This window comes from Rhinolophus hipposideros (assembly GCF_964194185.1).
Source record: "Rhinolophus hipposideros genome assembly, chromosome: 10".
Taxonomy (NCBI): domain Eukaryota; kingdom Metazoa; phylum Chordata; class Mammalia; order Chiroptera; family Rhinolophidae; genus Rhinolophus; species Rhinolophus hipposideros.
Genome location: NC_138056.1, coordinates 53,751,400 through 53,776,704, shown reverse-complemented (window position 1 = coordinate 53,776,704; position 25,305 = coordinate 53,751,400). Strand labels below are relative to the sequence as shown.

The following is a 25,305-nucleotide window of genomic DNA, read 5'->3' as shown; positions in this document are numbered from 1 at the left end:
ATAGCTTTTCTTAAAATGGAGAACTGCCATTCACAATGAGCTATTCTCCTTCCCCTCTCCACCTGCAGCCATTTATTCTTGTTTCACTCTAAGCATGTGACAGAATCACTTCTCTAATTGCTAGCAGTCACTGTAGTTGATGGAGGTTGGGTGGGGGTGGGATAGGCTTTTAGCTAGATTTCAGGGAGCAGAGAAAGTCTGTTTTGCTGCTGCCATTCCTTGATTGGTATTATAAGTGGGCATGGGAGAGAAGGAGTATATTAGTTTGCTAAGGCTGCCATAACAAAGTACCACAGATTGGTTGGCTTTAAACAACAGAAATTTGTTTCCTCACAGTTCTTGGACAAGAGGTCTGAGATGAAGTTGTTGGTGGGGTGACTTCTTCTGAGGCCTCTCTCCTTGGCTTGTAGATGGCTGTAGTGTCTTCATATGGTTTTCCTTTGTGTGTGCTCATTTCTGTCTCTGATTTTTTTTTTTTTTAATAAGGACAGCAGTCATATTGGAATAGGGCCTATGCTAATAACCTCATTTAACCTTAATTACTTCTATAGAGGCCTTATCTCCAAATACATTCTGAGGTATTCTAACATATGGATTTTGAGGGGACACAGCCCATAACTGGGAATCATATGAATGAAGAGAACAAGAAATTCATTATTTATGTTTGTTAAAGGTGCTTCCTTGACACTTATTTGCTCTGAGAAGTAGAGGCATTCTTTGAATCTAGGATAAAGTTACTGGGACAAGCCAGTCATTCAAAATGGAAAATGCCCACTTGGCGTGGGTATATAGGTGTAGGGATCTGGGTAGGCGTTTACTAAATTTTGAAATTCCTTTTTAGGTCTACGACACAGAGACACTTTGAAAAATTTAAAAATAAACAACAGTTTTAACTATAAAACAATGGCAAGAATTCTTTTTACCAACCCCTTCTGTCACAAATATAATTGTTTCTTTTCTGCATAATCTGTTTCCAAGTTTTTAGTTGATCCCATATTGCCAAAAAGAGTAAAAATTAGTATCTCACTGAATAGCTGAGTGTGTTGGCAATTGAGTCTGTCCCCTTGTTTCTAGCAACATTATATATTTTTTAACTGATGATCAAATAATGAGACTGTTCGAGAGAGCCTCTCACTGCTGCCTTCCACACCAACATCAGTCCCTTCTCTGGAACAATACTTTCTAAACTCCTCTTTTCAAGCAATTTTCCAAGGATTATAAAGCTGGCTGATGAATCTTTCTAGCTGATTACAATCTATTGTTCTTCCTTATTTAGGGTTTGAACTCACTGATCTATGAGTAAAAGTAAGGTCCCAGGTATCTTGCTGTCATTTAGCATAATTTTTTAAAAGATAAATAAACATCAACAAATAGTCATCTTCATTCTTTTAAAAATATGAGATTTCCTATGTACTATCACCTTTTTAGGTATCAACTTTAAATGTGTGATATATTTTTACTATTTAATATTTTTTAGTAAGTATTACAAATACTCTCTCTGAGTCTCATGTATCATATTTCTGGGGCTAAGAATGCCACAGATTTTTAAAGGGTGGTTTCAAATCACATAGCTCATTCTGAAGCTAAGGGCACTAATTATTCAGTCCCTGTGATTTTCTGTATTTCATTGTCTGCCGCATGTTAGGATTGATATTTCTGAGTTGGAACTCTGTGTGTTAATCATGAGTTATCAAACTGTTCTGGGGGACAAATCCTTGCCAGCAGGCTGATTATGTCAATAAAATTTAATTGGAGCACAGCCATACCTCTTTGTGTACATAGAGTTCAGTAGTTGAGAGATTGCATGTCTATAAAGCCTAAAATATTTTCTGTCTCTTTAAAGAAGTTTGTCAATCCCCATGTTATAAAAGAGGCTACAATATGGCATCTGTTTTTTTGTGGTTTTTTTTGTTTGTTTTTGTTTTTTTTATCACATCTGTTTAGACAACTAAGTAGGTGTAGACTCCAACTGGAACTATTTTTATCCTTGATGCATTTTAACCCTATTTGATACCTTTAAAGAATTTACTGAATTTACTTCCTTGCAATAAAGTTTTAAGATCAGTTTGTACAGATTTACCTGTCTTTGGAGAATCTATACTCATTATTGTCATTGAAGTGCATTTTGGCTAAACCCCATACATTTAAATTGTAGCTGTGTTAATATAGTTTCAACAGTATGATTTCTATGTTTACTATAAAAACTCAATTTTTATAGTTTTTCTTGTATAATTTAATTATTATTATTATTATTTTTTTTTATTTCAGTGTCGATTTTGTTTGGAGATGGGTGCCAAAATGTAAACTGACTGGTAAGTGACACCACATTTCTTAATATGATCCAGTTTTAAAAAGCAGATATTCTGGTATGGTGGTTCTCAAATCTAGAAACTAAAACTGTGACTTATGGGGGTTGGAATATTCTATTCTCTTCCTGCAGATAAAGTAGCTAGAGAAATATTTTATATTTTATTCTCTCACTTTATGACATGAAAGGTGAAATAGCTCAATTTGCAAAATGGCAAAAGATAAGTGAATTAAATGACTTGGGAGAACATGTGATGTTTGTGTTGTCTGAATTATATTTTAAAGGAAAACAAGGGTCCATATGAATAAAGGAAAGAAAAGTAGAGAAAGTAATGTGAGAGAAACTATGGATTGTTAATGTCTATGAACAATTTAATTTGCTTAGATTTTATATATTTTAAATTCTTAGCACTCGATGAAAAAATATGGACCATCTGTGAAATTCATTCTCATATATGCCTTAGAAATATGGAAATGAATGAGTCATTCTTGTTCTAGGATTTGAATAGGATGGAATATTTAGTTTCTTTTATTCATCAAAGTAATTAACTTTTGTCAAAATATTAGGTTTCCCAATATTATAGCATCCACATTTAATAATCGAGTTTAATTTAATCTGGGAGTTAATTTTGAACTAAGTGATTTTGAAAGTTGGCTTAATAATTTTATTGGCAGATACAATATTTTTGTTGTTATTCATGTAGCATTCAAGGTGAAATAACCATAATTACAAAGTCACAAATTTTATCATTAACCAATGGAAGTCTAGTTTCTTTCCTAATAATTCAGATGTTCTGTGGATCTATGCTCCTTATATATCTATGTAACTTAGCTGAGAAACAATACAACAGGAGGAATTTTGTTCTTAACTTAAGTGTGTAATAAATTAGATGGGTTACTCAAGAGGAACTGTTGGTGTTCGCATCTCAGTTACTTCATTGAATAATGCCAGATATCATGGGAGACTCATTGGAAGTACAATACATATAAATTTTAATTATGACTTAGAAATTGGAATTTATATTGATGTCCACATGTGATGGTTTTCTTTTAGATATCTTAGCAATATATTTTTAATCCTTTTTGGGACTAAAAGAGAAAATCTTATTATAGGAGTCGATATAGATACTCATTCCATAGAACTTACTCTTTGCTGCTATATGATAATAAACTCGGTTTGTTCCTATAGCATTTCTCTTTTAAATATTCATTTTGCAAGTGAGACAATGCTATCTGATATCACAGGCAAATATGGTTAATTTTGAGCAATTATAATCTATATTCTAAGTATCAGTTGAGAACATGCTGAAATAAAATAGTTCTGAGTTGTGTTTTTTTTAATAGCCCATTAAAACCTAGAAAAAAATAGAATGAATTAAAGGGGAAAAGAAAGAAATTAAATCAATGAATAGAAGATAACAGCAGTTTTAAAGTGAAAGACTGACAGAACTAATTTTATGTGAATATGCTATCTATAAAATAGAAAGTCAGGGCATCTGATGACATGTTTTGTTGTTTAATACATTGTTGTGTTATTTTAAAATGAAGCATATGAGATATGATGAGAAATCTTTCTTGAAAATGTTTTACCCATGTTTGTTAACTTAACTAGGCACTCTCTGATTGGCAGTCATATTACAGAGAACACTAGTATGGGAGACTGCATAAAAATGCTATAAAGGGCCTCTTGAAATTTAGTATGGGAAGGACTAGTTGTTAAACGGCCATGTTGGTGAAATTGTACAGCCATTTAATGGGTCCAAAGAAGCAGCTTTGGGTTTTAATTCCTTCACCATTCACCTCTCATAAGGACGACCATTTTTAGTACCAGTATTTCTGTATTTCATTTACTACTACATTAAGGAATTCATAAGGAATATATACATCTATACGTTAAATCTGGAGAAAAGTAATGGTTCATTTCTGGTACTGAACTGGAAACATGAAAAACTGATATTTATGATTCAAATATGGATGAAAGAGTACTTTTAACTTTTATAGGTAAGCAACTATTTCCCAAACAGTTATAACAGGATGAATCAGATGTCAAGAATTGTTGTATCAAAGGCTTGCTCCTGGGTCTAAGATTATTTCCTCTTGTAATGTAATAATTTCTAACTGGTTTGAATATTATTTCTGATATATAAACCCTGATGAACAAGAAAATCATTTGTCTAACGCAATTTGTTAAAATTTCCCAACCATATAACTCTTACTGAAATACGTTTTCTGGATAATGTCACATACCAATAAAAAGTCCAGAAGGATATATGAATTCAATAAAATAATCAACACTGTTTAAGATTTATATTTGTCATTAAAATTATGACTGAAGACACAATTTGGATGTTGATACCTACTGTAAATCAGTAAAGTTTTATTTGTAACTAACATTTTGTAGCCGTATAATGTTCCAAGGCTGAGAGATTTAGGAGGATAGAGTATAGAGACTCTGGTTTACTACTGAATCCTGAGCAAACAAAGTACTCAAACTATAACATACATTAATAAATAGTTGTTGATTTATTAAATTAGTCAGTTATATGTTTGAGGTTAAGACTGTGGGTAAACGGAAAATGTTGTTGTCATTATTATTTAATTATAACTTACACAAAACGTCATGCTTGATTTTGGTAAAGGAACAGTAATATGTTTAAGATCAAGGACTCTGGATCTGGAATTTGGGGTTGACTATTTTGTCTCATACAAAGAAAATGACCTTGTGCCTCTCTATGTCACATTTTCATTATCTCAAAGTACTGAATGAGTGAATTATTTTAATGAGCTTAGTGATGTGCCTTTTACACAATAAGCGTTGTGTAGTTATTAGCAATTTTTATTTTCATTGTCGCTGTTGGAAATCAGACACTTCTATGCTTACAGGGTTTGCCTTCTAGTAGGAGAGACAGATATAAACAAAACTATAATATAAAGCGTAATACATTTCAAAAACTTGAAATAGAATACAAGGGTTATTTAATGAGTGAGGATTTTGAATTGTTTCATTAATGAGGTTGCATCTTAGCCTGGATGCAACCTCATTAAATATGAATGATTTCATATTATTGTGAAATTTCTCATGTACATTTCAGCATCAGAGGACAGTGTTCTGTGGAAGATGAATAGTGAGGAGCAGTTAAACTAAAGCGGCTTGGAAGATCAACAAAACAGCATTATGCCGAAGTGGCATTTAAATACTAATTAACTTACTAAATAAATGCCCTGTTTAAAACACTAATTTTATGTATTTTCCTGCTAACATTTACTCTTTAACTTGGCTGTCAAGGCCCTCAGTGTCAAGGTTGAACTCCAATGTTATCTTCCAACATTCTCCACCTACCAGTCCAATTTCATTTTATGCTCTAGCTATTCTTTTTTCTCTCTTCCTGAATACCACTCTGTACATTTTCCCTCTGCTTTCAAGGACCTTATACCTACGCCTGCCCATAACAAAATTCCCGCCTTCTATATAATTCCTGTTTAAATATTATTTCCTTTATAAAGCTTTTTCTGACTTTCTGTGTCATTTCAAGTTTGGCAGATAGAGACCACACACACACACACACACCCCACAAGGTGGAAGATTAAATTCTCAATTTATTCAAGGGTAGAAAATGTTATTATAGTGAGTTTGGCCATCCAGAATTGGAACAGATGCAGCCTATTTCAGTGTGGATTCCCTTGGCCCCCAAATCCCTAAAGGGTGAGGGCTAGCCTGCATCTTCCAGTGACACTGTCCACACATAATAGAATCTTACTGATTTGGGAAGCTGAATTTCTTACTGGGCCATGATGCTTACATAATTGGTGTTTTCATTGCGCTCCATGGAGAATTATACATATAATCTATATGTGCTTCCATTTAAGGGAAACATTGATTCCCATGTTCTGAACTAATTTGAATGACAGTGAAGGGGTCTCACCAAGTGTGAAAACGAGGAATACGATGCTGAATAGTACTTGCATTGAGAGTGCCAGCATTGCAGAAAACTCAATTTTCAGATGCCTGTTCATATGATTTGACTTTTCAACTTCTAGCTCCCATAGCATTCCTTTCTACTATGAGCCGGGTTCAAGGCTGGACACTGCCTTGATACAGCCCTGTCTTTATGGGGATCATGGTACAGTAGACAACACAGATCAATAGCCAGCTAATTTAAATGCTAATCTGTGTCACCATAGAGACATGTAGTAAGTGCTGTGAAAGTATGTAAATAGGGTATCTAATTCATTGTATGTGAATGAGAAGTGCCTTGGAGAAAGTGACACTTGAGCTGTGGGTATGAATTAAGTCAGTGAAGAGGTTGGAGAGAGCATTCCAGTCAAATGAATACCATATTAGAGGGCCCTTGAATAAGAGTATAATACATTCAGGGAGCTGCATATAAATCAGCATTCTGGCTTCTACTTAACTAATGTTTTGTGCTTTAGAGTCCAAATCATAGTACCTCCTAGTTGAGCATTTTTGTTTATGAGTTACTTACTGTGGTCATATCAATGTGCTGGTGTTCCATCAAAAAAATAAAATAAAATAAATGTATGTCTTGATGCACTGAAAATATTTTACTTGGAAACGTGTGTGTGTGTGTGTGTGTGTGTGTGTGTGTGTGTGTGTTAGAGAATGATAGGTAGGTAGGTAGATAAGCAGACAGAGAACGAGACAAGCATTTAGGCATCTGCTAAGGCTTCGTTATTAAGGATAATTTTGCATCGAGGTCACATTGTTTTTGCATTGTGTTTTTTCACAGTCTGCACATGTTTCTGAAAAACTGTCATTTGAGGAACGCCACTTTTATTTTTGACACTAGAGTGATTATCTTGTTGACTTATAGCACATTGATTTATGTGAAATCCTTTTTTTAGGCACTCGATAAATGCTTGTTGACTGACTGAATTTCACAAACATTTAAGATAAGAATGATGTATATAGTGCAGTCATTTTGCCAACAGGAAACTAACTGGGTGTCAAGATTTGTATACAATGTAAATCATAAGGACATGAATGTCTTAAGACTGCCTGGAGGAAGCACACAGATGCACTTTTCCAAGCAACACATTAACTGTTGTGCAGTTGATGGCTGAGAAAAGGCTTCAGGCAGGGCCAAACAAACTATGTTTGAGGCTAACAATAGAGTAAATCCCCACTGCATTTTCTATATTTTTATAGCATCATAGAGTGTGCCATGAAGCAGTGTCCACATATCATAGACAAAATAGATAAGAGCACACATTTTGGAATGCGACAGTCCTGCTTGGAGCTGACACCCAGACTTTATCGTAACCATCTATGTAGCTTTGGACATGTCTTTTAATTTCTATAAGGATTGACTTATACAGTAGACTGGATAATGCCCACTTTCTCCGACAAGATGCCCCATATCCTGATTCCCAAAACCTGTGAATACGTTGCCTCCCGTGCTAAAAGGGATTTTGTAAAATGCGATTAAGTTAAGGCTCTTGAGATGAAGAGGTTATTCTGTATTATCTGGATAAGCCCAATATAATAACAAGAGTCCTAATAAGAGTGAGACAAGAGGGTTAGTCAGAGCTGGAGATGAAATGACAGAAGCAGAGAATGGCACACCATTAGGGAGATTTTGCAATAGTAAGTAGTAGAGGATAGACTGTCTTCTAAACTCATTAAACAGAAATCAATCATCAGGGATCCTGAAGAACATTTTAACTTTTTCTCTTATTTTTGTGATTCAAACAGGCAACAGAGGAGAAATTACTTCTTCAAGTTCACATACCCAATTCAGACATATAATCTTTTGGTCTCCTGCCTTGCAGATCTGTCTTCTCTCATTTATTTGTTATAAAAGAAACCAGCGCCTACCTACAGAGCTTTTCTGGGGGCAGCAGTTACTCATTCTGAAATGATTCGGACTTACTAAACCAGATTTGGTTTCTCAAGGTCTAGTTTGCCATGAGTATCCCTTTTTCTCTGAGTAAAACCCCGTTAGCCAAAAGTTTAGATTCACTTTTGGCTTAGAATCTTACTCACTTACAATCCTTGAAACCAGCTTGAGATTTATTTTTTCTAAGATCCCACATTGCTCTTGAGATTTTTGCTGAGTCCAAGGTCTAAATAATTTGCATTTATCTACTCAAAAAATATTTACTTAATATCTACTATGTTTCAAGGACTGTTCACACTTCTGGAAACACTATGATGAATAAGATAGTTCAAGAACTCAAACACTCTGAAGTTCAGTGAGGTATGCAGACAAGTAAACAAGAAGTCAAAATAAACCCTGGTAAGTGCTATGATAGAGGCAAGAGTAGGGTACGATTGGAGAGAGAGGAAGGACCGCTACCTAGTGTTGCTGCAGGAAAGGGTGTAGAGTTGATCAGGAAATGTGTTGGGCTAGTTGACATTTGAGTCAAGTCCTAAAACTAAAGGACACCAAAGAATTAAAAGGGAGACAATGAGGGAAGGATGCAAAAATGGGGCCATAGAATAAGCAGCATTCATATAGGTGTGTGATAAAACGGAAACTAAAACAAGTTGGAGGTTGACATGCCTGGAGCACAGAATGGCATTTGGGGGGTTTGGAATAAATAGAATTGAGAGTGAAGAGAGAGAGACAAGACTGATGAGTAAGATCCAGGAAGGAAGGATCTGGTAAAACATGGAAAGGAGGAGTTTGGACTTTATCGGGGACATGCATGGGTTTATAATGTGAAGAAGGAACATAATCATCTGATTTTAGAAATAGCTCTCTTATTATAAAGTAGACACTAAATTGGAGAAGGGTGAGCTTAAGGCAGGAAGGCAACATTATAGGCTTTTTATCCTAATTATTATAAATAAAGGAATTTAAGGTATTCATATTAGTAAATATTTGATGTTAGTAAATATTTGATATTGGAAAGTACACAATTTGCATACTTTATAATTTGAATTTAAATAATATGAATAAAGCTATTACTTATGTACCAAATGTGTACCTGCTTATTATGCACTATAATATATGCCGGGGTCTGGTGATACTTTAGACTTTATAAGTTCCTGCTCTTAGGTCATCCTATCAAGGGAAAATATTATGATATTTATCTTACTACTTCATAAGTAGCACAGAAGCATATCTGATCAAAGGAATAAAGTATTCTTCACAGAAGAAATGAGAAAGTCTCTACAGAAGTAGCAATTGAACTTGGTCTTAACATATTTTGTCTAAAAGATAAAGAACAAAAAAAGATATTGGAGCCAAAACAGGAACGAAAATGAATTAAAACTTACATTTATGAAGATTACTTTTTTTATATCTAATTAACAACAAATAAGCAGGTATAGTACGGAAAGTGCACAGGGTGCAAGAGTGAGAGCCTGGTGTAAAAGAAGTCCCAAAGCACTTTATGCAACAGACAAAGTGGATAAGGTGTTTTTCTGTGCATCAATGTCAACATGGATGTGACATGATCAGGTATGTATATCTAAGAGAACTCTTTTGGGAGTGAACAACTTATATAATGTATGAAACAGCCAAGGGCCATTGGTCAAGACGTCTAAGTCAACGGCTCCTAATTTTTTAAGTTGGAAGACCATTACATTTTACAATTTAATGTTTCTCTTATTCTTACTTGGTGGGAGTTGTATTTGTTTTATAGAAACTACAGAAGGTTTTATGTGCATGTATCTCCAGAGACCTCTTATATTGCTGGGGCTCCTCAGTCATCCACAGTCCATGACTTAGCACTGATGGAGTTAAAGATGTGCCTGGGTTAGGACAGTAACAATGAAGATGCAGATTGAGAATGATTCAGAAAGTAGACATTGCAGAAATTAGTGTTCTATTAGGTGAGGCGAGACATAGAGAGAAGAGGGGTAGAGGAGTAGGAAGAGCAGTGGGGAGATCAGAGCCGCCAGCTAGGTAAGAAATGATATGGTCGGTAGTGGATGGTATTGTAGAGGCACTTAGCAAGAGTTGGATTGGAAGGATATTTTGGAAGTGCGATCTGACAGAAGTTTTGGTTGTATTTGAGTCATACAATGATTCCAGTGTTTGGGTACTGAACAATTTGGTGAATGGTGAGGCCATATGTTATGTTGGGGAATCACCGAGTGTAGAAGGAACATGTCAGACATTGGAATCCAGAGCTGATTATCATAAATGTTGTGTATATGCTTTTGTGTTTGTCTGTGTATTGTTAGTCTTATTGTCTGTTTCCCCAATATAATGCATACTTGATATGAACAAGGACATATTCCTGGCTCTATTTCTAATGATGAACACCCAGTGTGACTCATAGAAGGTACCAACTGTTTGTTGAAAGAGTAAGCTTACCAGAGCCTCTCTGCTCACATCTTTTTTATATTTTGGGTAATTTTAAGAGTGAGGCCACAGAAACAGACTGTCTGGTTAAAAACCTTACTTTCCCTATTCATTAGCTATTTAACTCTGGAATACTTCATCTCTCTCAGCTTCTGTTTCTTCATCTATAATAATAAAAAAAAAGACTAATAGTACAATTTCATAAAATTCTGATGGTAAAATAAGTTTGTAAATGGAAAGGAATTAGAATAACACCTAGTAAGTGGTTAAATGTTCAGGGCATGGTGCTTATTCAAATTATTATTTGAAAAAAAATCACAGGCAAAATATGTTTGAAAACCATTACTGCACTTATGTAGAAGGATGTTTTCTTTGTTACATAATAATTACAAAGCATTTTGCACTTGAGACACCTGTACGTACATTAATTATCCTTTTCAGATGTTTGTATGCTAGGCTGGTTTAATAGCAACAATAAATACATAAGCAGCAGCAGTGTGCTAAATTTTGTTTGTGGGTTTTATGAATGTGTGGATGTGTATATATCAGGGGTGGAGGCCTGGAGGGCAGAGAGAGATGTATGATTCAGACAAAGGCCATTAGTGTTGGGTTTTCAATAATGTGATTGAAAAGTAATCTATCTAGATTGATTTGATGTCAGTTTTTAATACTGTCTCCCATAGGAGGTTTTTCTTCTATTTTGTTCATAACACTTTGACTGTCTTTGAGACTCGTAGTCTTGTGAGAAAGGTATAATACTACCTGGAACCAGTGGCTTTAAATGGAATATGTACCTGGTTATCCATTCCACACTACATACCTCACACCATCCATCTCCATGAGCACCAGGAGAGGCTTTAGAGGAGTCTTTGCCCCACTGAGAAATCATATGACACACCTGCTATTTCTTAGAAAATGAAACTCTTGAGATAAATGTTTGTGCTTTCATTTCCTTTATAGTTCTCACTACTCTAAATATGCATTGGTAAAGAAATCTCTTGAGCAGAAAGGTGAGGAACCTCACAAAGTCAGTGAATGCAAGGATGATTATTCTTCTTTGCCCCACAGGTCATTTATTATGGATGAGAGATACATCGGTCTCACCCTATAACCAGACTCCATGCTATTAATGCAAAGGGCTTTGAAGTTGGTTTTTGTGTGGCTGCCAATAATTCCTGTGACTAATGTGTGAAATTCTGTGACTCTGAGCAACTTTAATTCCCCATGCATATATTTAAGTAATTCTGGTAACCTAGGATGAGTTCTCAGAACATTGGATCTCAGAAACATAATGGTATTTCAAAATCATTTTTAACTGGCTGAAAAATAATAACCATGACATTTAGTATCTGCCATGCATATATTTCAATTCCAGTTTTAAAGATAAAATAACTGGAGCTCAGGTTGGTTATATCTTGCCCAAAGTCATAAAGCCACCTTTAGATTTTGACCTCAAACCTGGGAGCAACGTCATGAGACTCAGGCTTTCCTATTACATCTAGCCTCCCATCAAATTACTTCAGATGGGGCATGTGAAGGAGTTTTGTCAGTCACAGAAGTTGTATGGATTCTGAAAATGGTCACTGGACTGTCACTGGAATGCTTGATTAAAATGCCAAGGCAGATGTAGGAAAACATTAGACTTGTCTCTTTGAAATTGAAGCAGTCTCTCTGTCTTCTGTATGCTATATATTTCAGACTGCTTGCTTAATAAATATTAACTATGATAATGCTTCACAGAATTTCTTAAGATTACTGTATGTCTAGCAAGTGATGGGACTCCTTCAGAAGAGAGTGTATCAATTCAGTATGAGATTTTACTTTATTATAATGCAATTTAAATTGAGGGGGGAAAAAGAGACACAGTAAACACTCTCCAACTGTTTTGATTATGAAAGAGGACACTGTCTCTGTCAACTCTGGTGGTCCCATCGATGTAACCAACATTTACCGAACACTTTATACATGCAAAGTGTCCCTGTATGCATTTTATATACGCTAACATTTAATATTTACAACAGCCCTGATAGTTAGGTATTATTATTATCTTTATTGTCCAGATAAGAGAACTGAGGCACTGAGGTGGACAATAAATAGCCTACCTGGCATGAGCCCCTAGGCATTCTGACACCAGAGTCTAACATCTAGATTCCTGTGCTATACGTTCTTAAATATAAATTTAAAATTGGGAAAGTCACTCATCAATTAATTTTTCTTCCTTCCATCTTTCCTTCCCTTCTTTCCTTCCTTTCTTCCTTCCTTTCAAATAACATTAATTGAGCACTTTCAATGCCCAATACACTGTGCAAGAGACCTGATGTAATAAAGATCCGAATAAGATCTTTACCCAAAGAGAGCATATAACTTAATTGCATACACACATGTAATTACTGTGAGTTTGAGCAAAATGACTGTAATAATGAAATTAAGAGAGAGAGAGAGAGAGAGAGAGAGAGAGAGAGAGAGAGAGAGAGAGCGCGAGCGAACCATGGAAACATGAAGGAAGGTGAAAATTCATTCTTACTGAGGAATATAGGAAAATTTTACATAGAAGGATGACTTAAAGTCCTGATAAGAGAAAAATAAAAGACTGAGGGAACATCAAGAAAAAAAAGAAAAGAAGAAATGAAACTCCATAGTGTTTTTGGAAAGGACTGAATAAACTACGTGAATAAATTGAAACAATTCTCCCTAGACTCACTGCTTCTGGTCTATACTTTTGAGTTCTTAATCAAGGCTGCTCTTCAAAATCACTGGGGAACTTCTTTAAAGCAGACACGTCCTAGCTTCATACCCTAGAGAATCTATTTCACTTGGTAAAGGTTAGAATTAGAACATGTGTTTTTGTTGTGCCCTATTAAGTAAAAACCACAGCTATTTGTTAATTGTCAAGTAACTGTGCTGTGTCCTCTCTCCTCTGGTGTATCTTTGGGGCTTGCCCAGGTTTTCTCTACTTCTGCTTTCACAATATGCTTTTCACGCAGACCAGGAATAGTCCTTCAGAAATGGAAGGTGGAAAGAGGTATGTAGGGACAAACATAAATATATTTATCAGAAATGGTTATAGTTCTTATACTAAGCATTTTTTGAAAAAAGATGTATCCTAGATCTTGCCTTTTCATATCTTTGCCATGCATTTCTAAATAATCCAATTATGTATTCCTTTAAACTATGTTCTTTATCAGACAGTGCTGAAGACAAGAAAAACAATCTCAAAGGAAAACTAGAAATATAAATTATGCATAAGGTAGTGTTTTTTAAAAATTGAGATATAGTTGACATATACTATTAGCTTCAGATATACAGCATAATGATTTGATGTATATACGTAGATATATTACAAAATGATTACCACAATAAGTTTAGTTAACATCCATCACCACACAGAGTTACAAATTTATTTTTCTGGTGATGAGAACTTTTAAAATCTACTCTCTTAGCAACTTTCAAATATACAATGCAGCATTATTAGCTATAGTCATTGTGTTGTGCATTTTTATCCCCACAACGTACTTATTTTTTAACTGGAAGTTTGTACCTTTTGACCTTCACACATTTTGCCCACTCCCAAATCCAGCCTCTGGTAACCACCAATCTATACTCTGTATTTCTGAGGTTTTTTGTTGTTGTTTTTTTGGTTTCACATATAAGTGAGATCATACAGGATTTTCCTTTCTCTGTCTGACGTATTTCACTTAGCATAATGCTTTTGAGTTTCATCCATGCTGTCATAAATGACAGGATTTCCTTCTTTTTTATAGCACTATAATATAATTTATAATTTATAATATAATATTTATTATCTAAATGTTATATATAATACATAAACCTTATTTTGCCATGTATAACACACACTTTTTTGCCCAAATTTGTGAGGGAAAAGTAAGGATGCACATTATACAAGGGTAGTACTAATTCTGTATCTATATAAATGTTTTTAACTTTTATTCATGCTTGTGAGTTAAAAGTGTAAATCTAGAAATCAATACCGATATCCATATGTAAAATAATATCCTGGAATAAGATAATCAGTTTTGTTGAATTTACCATGAACTTGCAACAACAAAGGGTTCTTGGTCTTCTATGATGGGTAAACATCATCGATTTGTTACCGGTACATAAAATTTCTTGTACGTTGTATCCGTTCTTGTGTTTTGTAATTATTTGTTAAATAAAATTACTTGTACCATAATATCTTAAAAAGTAAATGCTGACATTTTTATTATAATACAAAAAAACAGGTACCTAAATATAAACAAATAAAATGTTGGAAAAAAAAAGTTCAAATGAAAGATTTTTTACCTGAAAGTTTGGGACAACAACATGGGTGCACATGATGCAAGAGAGCACATTATACACTGCAAACTATGGTAATATTTTCTCCATCCGTTCATTGATGGGCCCTTATTTTGTTTCCATGCCCTGGCTATTGTAAATAATGCTGCAATGAACATGGGAGTGCACATATCTTTTCAAGTTAGTGTTTTCATTTCCTTAAGATAAATTCCCAGAAGTGAATAGGTAGTTCTTTTGTCTACATATGTCTATGTACAAATAAGGAATCATTAGAAAACAGGTAGAGATTTTCTTGACCCAGGTCTCCACCCTTACACACGAAGCGTGTAGCTTGCTCCCTTATCATCTACCCCTGGTTTGGGAACTTCTCTTACCACTTTCTTAGTGGGTCTCTCCAGAATATTTTTCTTACAGTGGTCTTCAGTATCCTGAAGGCTTCTTGCCTCACAAGCACACCATCTGTTCTTTCTTAGCAAATACTTTTTCCAGAGGATATCTCTTAAAGCCTTCGTGTTTATTAAAAATGAACACATACATACAGAGGCAAACATACACACACACACACACACACACACACACAAACACAAGTGTGTCTTTGTGCCTGAGTGTGTGTATTAAATGATGATTCACCTGCTTATTGCACCTCCCTCTTCTTACACACTACTTCTCAGGTAAAATTCCTGGTCACCATTTTTAACACCATCTTTCTTCCATCCTTCCCATCTCCTCAGATGAAATTGTGTGTAATGTAGAGTTTTGCAGATATGCTCATATGCTCAGTTAGGGCCCTGCTTACAATCTCCTAGAAAATCAAAGGCAATTGAGACTGGCATATACTCTTCTATAGCCTGAGGCATTTGCTTTAGATGTGGAATAATAATAATAATAATAATAATAGTAATAATGATAATAATAATAATAATAACTATCGTTTATTATGTGACTGACATTGTGCTAAGTAAGGACTTCACATCCATTAATCTATTGTTTAATTTTATCTCACAATAGCCCTTTGAGGTAAACATTATAAAACCCATTTTCAGATGACACAGTAAAGGCTGACTGAAGTATTTCCAGTTATATAGAACTAGAAAACAACAGTGCCAAGATACGAATGCAGTGTGTTGCAACCCAACATACATTCTGTTACATACACATACATATATATGTATGTGTGTATATGTATATGAAATTGTAACAACTACATATAGAAATCGCACATGAGTGAGAGAGAGAGAGAGAGAGAGGGAGAGAGAGGTGTCTTTTAGATTCCATTAATTGAATGAACTACTAATTGTAATGCATATACCACATCTTGGTCTAGGTGCTAAGGATATAATGATTAACAGAAGCAGAAGCAGGAGGGGAGGCAGATATTAAATTATCAAAGAAATATGAAATTATGGTTGTGATAAGTATGAAAACAAAGATACATGCTGGTATATTGAGGGGTTAATGTGCACAGAAACATCAGCTATGTATTTATGAAGAAATAATTTCTAAATGTAAACAGATGGTCCCCAACTTAATGATGGTTTGACTTACAATTTTTCAACTTTATGATGTCATGAAGGTGATATATATTCAGTAGGACCATACTTAAAATTTTGAATTTTGATGTTACTACAGGCTAGCAATATGCACCCTGATACTCTCTCATGTTGCTTGGCAGCAGCAGTGAGATGATTTTGCCCAACTGTAAGCTAATGTAAATGTTCTGAACATGTTTAAGGTAGGTTATGTGTATGAATTTCATTTTGACTTGGTATTTTCAAGTTACAATGGGTTTATCGGGACATAACCCCACTGTAAGACAAGGAGTAAATGAATAGAAGTTTCCCGGGTAAAGAGGGATGAGGAAGGTACTTCCAGAAGAGGAAACAGCATTTACAAAGTTTGTGGGACCTGAAAGAGCGTAGATTAAATAATTTAGTAATAAGTTAAATAAGGTGTTCAAAGAAGGCCCTCTTGGAGTTAAGGTATAAGACTCAGGAAGACTGTGCATGGTTAAGGACTATTATCTTTTCATTAAAGCAATGAGAAGACAGTGGAGGATTTTAAGATGACTTACCAAGATTTTGTTTAGAAAAGATGCTTCTGGGGATTGGGTAAAGGAGGAGATTGGGGAAAGGATAAAGTAAATGCAAGATCAGTCAATCCTGTTGGTAGTCTTATTGAGAGGTGACAGGAATTGGCATAAGTTTATGATGAGTGGAGAGATTTTAACAGGTTTGCAATCTGTTCAGGAAGTAACATGAAATTGGTGATGCACTGGATTTCATGGTATAGGAAGAACAGGAATCAGGATGTCTCCTAGGTTCTTGATTTGTGTAACTAGATGAAAAGAATTCCAATTTACTGGAAATAAAAGTAGTGGGAAAATATATAACTTCATTATTAGTTATCAACTAACATAGGAGAAATGTAAAATATGTCAGTAATCAGCAGGCATTCGATTGTCAGATATTCCTGGATCATTGTTAAATGCCCAGATATATGCTTGATACACCACGGGTTGCAAAAATGGAAAAACGTGCTTGAGAACCTTAAACTATTTACTGGCAAAACTATTGACTAGGAAATCTGGAAGTCACTATTAAGATCACATATTGAGCAGTCCACTGATAAAATCAGGATGATCAAATCTATTTATAGGTAAATTTTTGTAATGATGTGGTCAATAGTAAATAATAAAGTATTTTTGAATAAATTAATTTTAATTCAAAGAAGGAATGTGTCCATACTGTTTGTCGATTAGACATTCAATAAATATTTTTTCAATTTAATAATTTAGTTCAAAGTAATGTATAAAAACAAAACATTTTGAAAAATGGGAAAGAATCACAAAGTTAGGTTTCACTTTAATCCCAGTTTTTGTAAGTTTAGTTTTGCTGTCCCTCCATTTTCTCCCATATCACATGTGCACGCTTGGCTTTAGAATCCATGAAAGGCTTAATTCATTCTTAATGGAGACACATAAGGATGGCTATCCACTAAGGAGTGTCAAAAGATGCATAATGATGGTGTGAGTGGTTTCTCCAACTACTTGAGTAATCTGGGCCACCAGATGTCACTACAGATTAAGCAATGGTGAAAGGCTTTCCACAGTGTAAACTCTACTGACAAGTTAAGCAAACACAAAAGGATTTAACTTTTAAAGAAAAATAATTGAGCAGTTGCTTTGACCCCCCCTTTCTTTCTGCTTTCCCTCCAGTGCATCTGGAAGAATGAAAAAAAAGAAAAATAAGGAATGCCTATATTGCATACACTATCAAATTTTGCATCACTTTTGCCTTTTATCCTAATAAAAAAAAAACATAGATGTTACAGTCCAGCAGAGCATAGTTTTTGTTTCAGCAATTTGTTTGATTGTGAGCAATATTTTCAAGCTCCATTTTTCTCTGACTTCATAAAAGAAGGCTGTCCCAGCTCATTTATATTAATGACCCTTTACACAACTACCTTGCTTATAAGGGTGCACTGTGGGCTGAATATGTTTCCATTATAATGGCCACCTATAATGGGTAGTTAATCATGAAGAAAATTCATTAGCTGAATGTCACCAGAAACCTATGTCGTTTGGCAAATGAACAGGGGAGAGCCAGTTTGAGTTTTAATTTCTGCAATGAGCTCTTGTTATAAAATTCCGTTCCTCCATGTGAGATCGGGCAGAGAATTAATGGCATGACAAATGGCTGATGGAACCTGATGAGAGTCCTTGATTACCAGAGAGTTTGTTATTTTTATAGAAGTTTCCAGAAATTCCTCATCATCAGAAGTTATATTTTTTATTAGTTTTAGTCTACAAAACAATGTCATAGAGATTCACACCCTTCACAAAGTGATAATCCTTCTTCCCCATTCTACTAACCTTCTGATATTGTATAGAGCTGTTACAATTCCATTGACTACTCCCTATGCTGTACTCCAAATCCTGTGACTATATATACATATATATACATATATATACACATATATATGTATATACATGCATATGTATATATACATATATGTATATATGTATATATATATAATTATAGTTAACATTTTGTATTCAGCTTCTGCTTCAGGTGTACACCACAGTGGTCCGGCATCTATACTGTCCATAAAGTGGTCTCCCTAATAAGATAAGTGCCCATCGGACACCGTACAAGATCTACAACACTATTGATTATATTCCCCAAACTGAGAAGTTATATTCTTGCATGCCCTGAATTTTATGTTTTAAGCCATGAACAACTAAGGAAACTGAAGCAGGTATAGTTGTTGATCAAGACTAAAATTTAGGTCTGTATCAATCAGAATTTTTTTGTAAATCAACTTCAGTTCAAACTTATTGACAGAATACTTGATATTTCACATACTAATTCGATATTTATTCAGCGAATAGTTCTTGAGTACCTACTCTACACAAGATACTTTTCCAATTACTAGGGATGCACTAATGAATAAAAGATTGACTCTCATGAAGCTTAGCTTCTATTACAGAGCGGTGGGGAAATATGGAAGTACAGAGGGAGAAAATACACAACTTAGCAATGAGTAATTTCATATGTGTTATATTAAGAAAAGAGATGACATTTAGAAAAGAACTAAAAAAAATGATGGGGAATGATCATGGGAAGGAGCCAACCACATTAAGTTTCAAGCATGATGACAGAAATACAAAGACTTCAACTTTATAACCTCTGCTTCCTAGCCTCAGAAAGAGATTGACTCCCTATATATTTTTTTTTACCAACATGAAAATTCTCAATGAGAAATATTGCCCCAGTTGCTTATAAATAGAGCCATCGACTCTACCTCGTAAGACAGGGTTAGAGTAAACAAATAACTTCCAGTTAGAGCCACATGGTTGAAGTGGGTGTAGGAGGAGTTCCCATAGAAATGAGAGAAGTGGAGGGCAGCTAAAACAGCTAGTGTCTACTGAAAGAATAAATGTCAGTTTCACTAGATTTGGGTAAAATTGGCATGCATATGCTTCACTGGTGATAGAGTGAACCTGTGAACATTTTTTTGAAAGTAATTTGGCAAGTCATTTCAGAGCCAAAGGAATGTCCAAACCTTCTTTGACCTATCAGTGCATTTTGATAATGTACTCTAGGAATTATATTTTAAAGAAAAAAATATATACATAAAGATGGTCGTTAAAGTGTCATTTTAATAATGAAAAATTAAAAAAAAAAGTAGCCTGGGTAGTCACCAATATTTGAGAGACTATAATTTGATGGTCCATCAGTCAGCGTGATGAAATTAAAAGTACTCATATCCCAGGCAACAGTTAAGAAGATTATGTTGGGGGAAGGGAGATAAGGGTAAGGGGGATCAAATATATGGTGATGGAAGGAGAACTGACTCTGGGTGGTGAACACACAATGGGATTTATAGATGATGTAATACAGAATTGTACACCTGAAATTATGTAATTTCATTAACAATTGTCACCCCAATAAATTTTAAAAAAGATTATGAAACAAAGTGGACAGTAAATACTAAGTTAAAATAACAATATGGTTTGAATATATCTGTCGTTTCATTACTGTATGTTAAATGCATGTATTCATATGGGGGGAAAAGGAAACAGAAAATGAGGCTAGTTTATATGATATATTTAGTCATTACTATTGAAGGCCTAAAGTATTTAGCCATGTTTGAGAGTACAAAGATGAATAAGTCATGACTGTCTCATCAAGCTATTGATGAGAAGGACACCAGTATGTGTGTATATGGAAAACAGGGAGAGTTACTTTGGTTTTGTGCAAAGCTCATAGTGGCATGGAAAAAGGAGAGAAGGAAGAGAGACCGTCTTTTCTTGGGCATGTATTGTGTCTTTCAGGGACTTTTACCTACATATTTTCTTAAGTCTTCAAGAAAAATCTATAATTTTGATTTTATCATGCCTGATTTATTTGTAGATAAACTGAAACTCCAAATAGTTCAATAATTTGATGTTGGTCACTGTTATAATAAGAAGTAAATCCGTAATTTAAACATTTTGGTTTTAGATCCCCAAACGTGTACTCTACTTTCTCCTTGGAAATGTTGAGTCAAAATGGGGAAAGGGAAATTAGGGAAATGAGGAGGATTTCTTCACCAAGTATCCAAGGGGAAAAGATTGTTGCATCAGGTCTTAAATGCAGAGTGAAAGCCTGTGAAGACATTGTTCCAAGTTTTGGAAACTGCCGTGCAAAGGCAGTAAGACTGGAAGCAGCACCACCTGCTCTGTGTATTGCACATGTAGAATGGCTAGAGACAGAGCCCATAAAAAAGAGGTGGGACATGAGACCAAGACATTTGATGAAGGTCAAAGAGGGTAAAATGTGAATGCTCTGTAGGCCATTGTAAGGAGATTGGACTTGACATTTAGGTGGTAGAAAGCTAAAGAATCTTCAGATATATAGAGGGAGTATACTTGTTTCTTTGTTTAGCTGTATCTTGTCCAACTGCAGAAGCTGGAGACAAAATACCAAAATGGTAGAGCATCCACTTACACCTCAAGCATAGTTCTGCCAAACAATACCGTTACTACTGCTGACAGAATCATAGAAATTAACGACAGAGACTTTTGGAGTCTGTTCTCTGTCTCTGGCAGCACTGCATTTCTCTCTCTTCAATTCTGCCTCTAGGCTAAATGGGATTTGCTTATCAATGTTGTTGTTTCTTGTTATTGTAGGTGGTTTCCCTGCTCTTTTTCTCTATCAGCGAAGGAATTGGTGTGAAAATAGAATCTTTGTTTACAAATTTGTTAGCTATTTTGCTAAACAAAATATCCTTTCATGTCTAAAATTTTTAACAGAAGCCTATTAACTTTTGCATTTCCGAATGAACTAATTTTCTGAAGAAACTTTTAATGTAATATGTAATTATAGCACCGTTTTATCCATTCTGTGGCACTCTACCAAAAGGTGTGTATATGTGCATATGTATGTGTGTGTACATAGATACATATGTATATATACATACAAATATATATGCACAGGATGTATAATCCTGTTTTATACATATATATCCTAAAGAGGATATATGTAATATATATGCATATATATTTTTAAGATAATGTAGACTACGTTTAAAGATATACAGCAGGTCCTCAAATAACACAGTTTTGTTCGACATCATTCTGTTATAACATTGATGAGATATCGTAGGAACTTAACTCTTATTTAAATCAATTAGCTTCTGGTAAAATTGGTTTTATTACATGTTGTTTTGCTGCAGTTCCAAGAGCCTATCAATAACATTAAGTGAGGACTTCCTAATCCATATAGTTACAGAGCAACAAAGTCTAAATCTGTATAGCTTGATTCTAGATTGAACAGTAATTAAAATTAAGAGGTAGCCCAAAATAGGTTTATCAATCTCTAACTAATATTTCTCCCTGCAGATTTTTATCATCTTTTGAAAAAAATATTTTGAATTCTGTAGAGATTACTGTTTGACTTCATTCTCAACAAGACTTGTATCTTATGCACATGTCTTTGGTTATAAAGAAAGATTCCAAGAAAGACCAACAACAACAGCAACAACAAAACATTTGCAACATAAATAGAAATGTGCTTTAAGACAACATTTTGCTAGGTTGAGCTATCACTTTCCTGAGAAGTTTATCTTGAGATTTAGTACAATAAAAAATAAGTGAGTTTCCAATCTGGCCACAATTTCAAATTGAAATAAAATAGAATAAAGGCAAATATCTTAAACAAACAAACAAACAAGCAAACAAAACCTTTCAACACTGATAATGGATGAAATATTTTGTTGAGAGATTTGCAACTAAAAAAGTAAGGAATGTGATACATTGATGCCTCTCCTTATTTTAAAAAATAATCTGAAAACAGTGAGTGGTTCAACAGAGAGATAGAAGATTGATAGATCAAGGATAGATACATAAGTAGAGATTGCATAAACACTAACATTTATTTAAATAATTTTGCTGTAAATGTAGATTAGAACAAAAATTGAACCTAATCAAAACAACAGTAAGCTTTATTCTTCTGCTATTAAATGTATGTCTCCACATGAATTAGGTGAGAAGATGCATATATGGAATTTTGTATTAAATTAGAAATTTTATACTAAAATGAATAATTTACTATATGTTTTTAAGGTTATGTTTACAATAATTAAGTAAATGAAGTAGCTATAACTTGGTAGAAATGTTCTTTTATACCTGGAAATTTCTCCTGTGTCAACATTTCATCATAGAAGGGCACACTGAATTTTTTAGAGTTAAAAAGATAAACAAACGAAATGGGCAAAACTTGTGCATTTATACAGAAAAGATTGGATTTTTGGACATTTTTTATAAATCTTTTTGAAATAATTATACCCAGTAGACTACTATATCTTAAGGCATTTTTTACATTCAAACAGACCTGAGATCAAATTCAGTTTCTTCCATTTATAAGCTACGTAACTACGTAACCTTGAGCATGTTGTTGAATATCTCTGAACCTCAGAATGCTCATCAACAAAATTTAAATTCTAGTTGCATTATGGGTAGCGAGTGACTTACTGGCTTTTTCTACCAGATTCTGCTTTTTTTTTAAACCCTGACATTAAAGCGAAGCTCAAATTTCGTGCTTTTGGCTTTACACAATAGCCAAGATATGGAAACAACCGAAATGCCCATCGGTCGATGACTGGATTAAGAAGCTGTGGTACATTTATACAATGGAGTACTACGCAGCCATAAAGAAAAAAGAAATCGTATCATTTGCAACAACATGGATGGATCTAGAGAATATTATGCTAAGTGAAATAGGTCAGAAAGAGAAAGACAAGTACCATATGATCTCACTTATATGCGGAATCTAAAGAAAAGAATATGTGTATGAACTAATCAGAAACAGTTTTGGGGACACAAAAAAATGAGGGTTGTTAGATGGGCGGGGGGGAGGGGGTTGGGGACGGGGGGAAGGGTGAAGGGAGTGGGGGGTGGCTGGTGACCACAGGATGGCCTCAGGGTTTATTTATTTATTTATTTATTAGTTTCAGGTGTACAAGACAAGGTAATACTTAGACGTTCATCATTTATATCCCTCACACTGTGAACCCCCCTCCCCCCATCCACTATCCCTCCGACCTCACACTGAACCATCACATTATATATATAAAATTATAGTTGGCATTCATTAATGTTTAGCTTCTGGTGTACAATGCCATGATCAGGTATCCACAGTATCCCTGAGGTGGTCTTCCAAATAGGACGCATGTCCATCGGATACCCAACAAAATCTTTACATTATTGAATACCTTGGCCTCAGGGTTTTTTGAGAATTACTTTGGGGAACGTATTCAATAGTGTTTGGGGATTTTGTTGGGTGTCCGATGGACATGTGTCCTGTTTGGGAGACCAACTCAGGGATGCTGTGGATGCCTGGTCATGGCATTGTACACCAGAGGCTGGACATTAATGAATGCCAACTATAATTTTATGTGTATAATGTGATGGCTCGGTGTGAGGTTGGGGTGGTGGTGGATGGATGGGGGGAGGGGGGTTCACGGTGTGAGAGATGTAAAAATAAAATAAAATAAAATAAAGAAAAAAAAAATTTTGTGCTTTTGGAACTTGGGCAGATCCAATCTGGAATTGAACAGGTTAACTATCCTGGTAATATCATTTAGTCTCTTTGAGCTACTGGAGGCTAAGGTGTTTATCTTATTTATTTCAGTTTCTCTGACCTCCACAAAATGCCAAAAAGAATAATAGAAGCTAATGAAGAAAAATGGTTTAAACTGCAGTTTCTTAGTGTTTCCGTACTAGTTAGGATAGAATAGGCTGTAAGAAACTCTTAAATCTTAATGCCGTAAATATATAAAAATTTCTTTCTCGTGCAAAATTGAGTGCAGATTGGGTGTCTCTCAGTTGAGGCTCTTCTCCAAACAGTGACATAGTCATTTTTAGCTCCTTCAACATTGTGACACGACCATTTGTGGCTGTTGGAGGGAACATAGGATGGAGAAATATATGTTTTTAAGAACCACATCTGAAAGTGGCTTAAAATACTTCTGTCCAATTTGTATTGGCCAGACTCTGTCATGTGTTTACAAAATATCCCTAAAAGTGGTTGAGAAATGTAGGCTTTCTGTTTACCCTTGGAAAAAAAAAAGATATAGTAAGCATACAGCATAATGTCTGCCACAGTGCATACGGACTCACTGACTGTAAACGTTTCCGTGACCAGCTGATGTAACTGATAATTTGGTTCTCTCTGCTAAGTATGGCACAATACTTTTTATATGATGAAGTAAATGTTTATTTCATAAGCTAATTAGACAACCTTTTTTATTCATCTGTGATGACATACCTGGTACAGATCTCCAAACATAGTAAGTATTTAATAGATCTTTTCTGAATACATGTGAATTGTACAAGGAGAGTGATACACGATGGGGTTGGTTTTAGATATGTGTGAGATCACCG

At 34.7% G+C, this 25,305-nt stretch overlaps 1 long non-coding RNA gene across 1 annotated transcript in view; it reads left to right on the top strand.

The window, feature by feature from the left end:
- LOC308503760 overlaps positions 1–25,305 on the top strand; it is a 965,753-nt gene that overhangs the window by 101,966 nt on the left and 838,482 nt on the right. The window contains exon 2 of the long non-coding RNA XR_013994239.1: positions 2,269–2,312. This is a non-coding gene — a long non-coding RNA (uncharacterized lncRNA). The remainder of the gene's footprint in view (positions 1–2,268; positions 2,313–25,305) is intronic.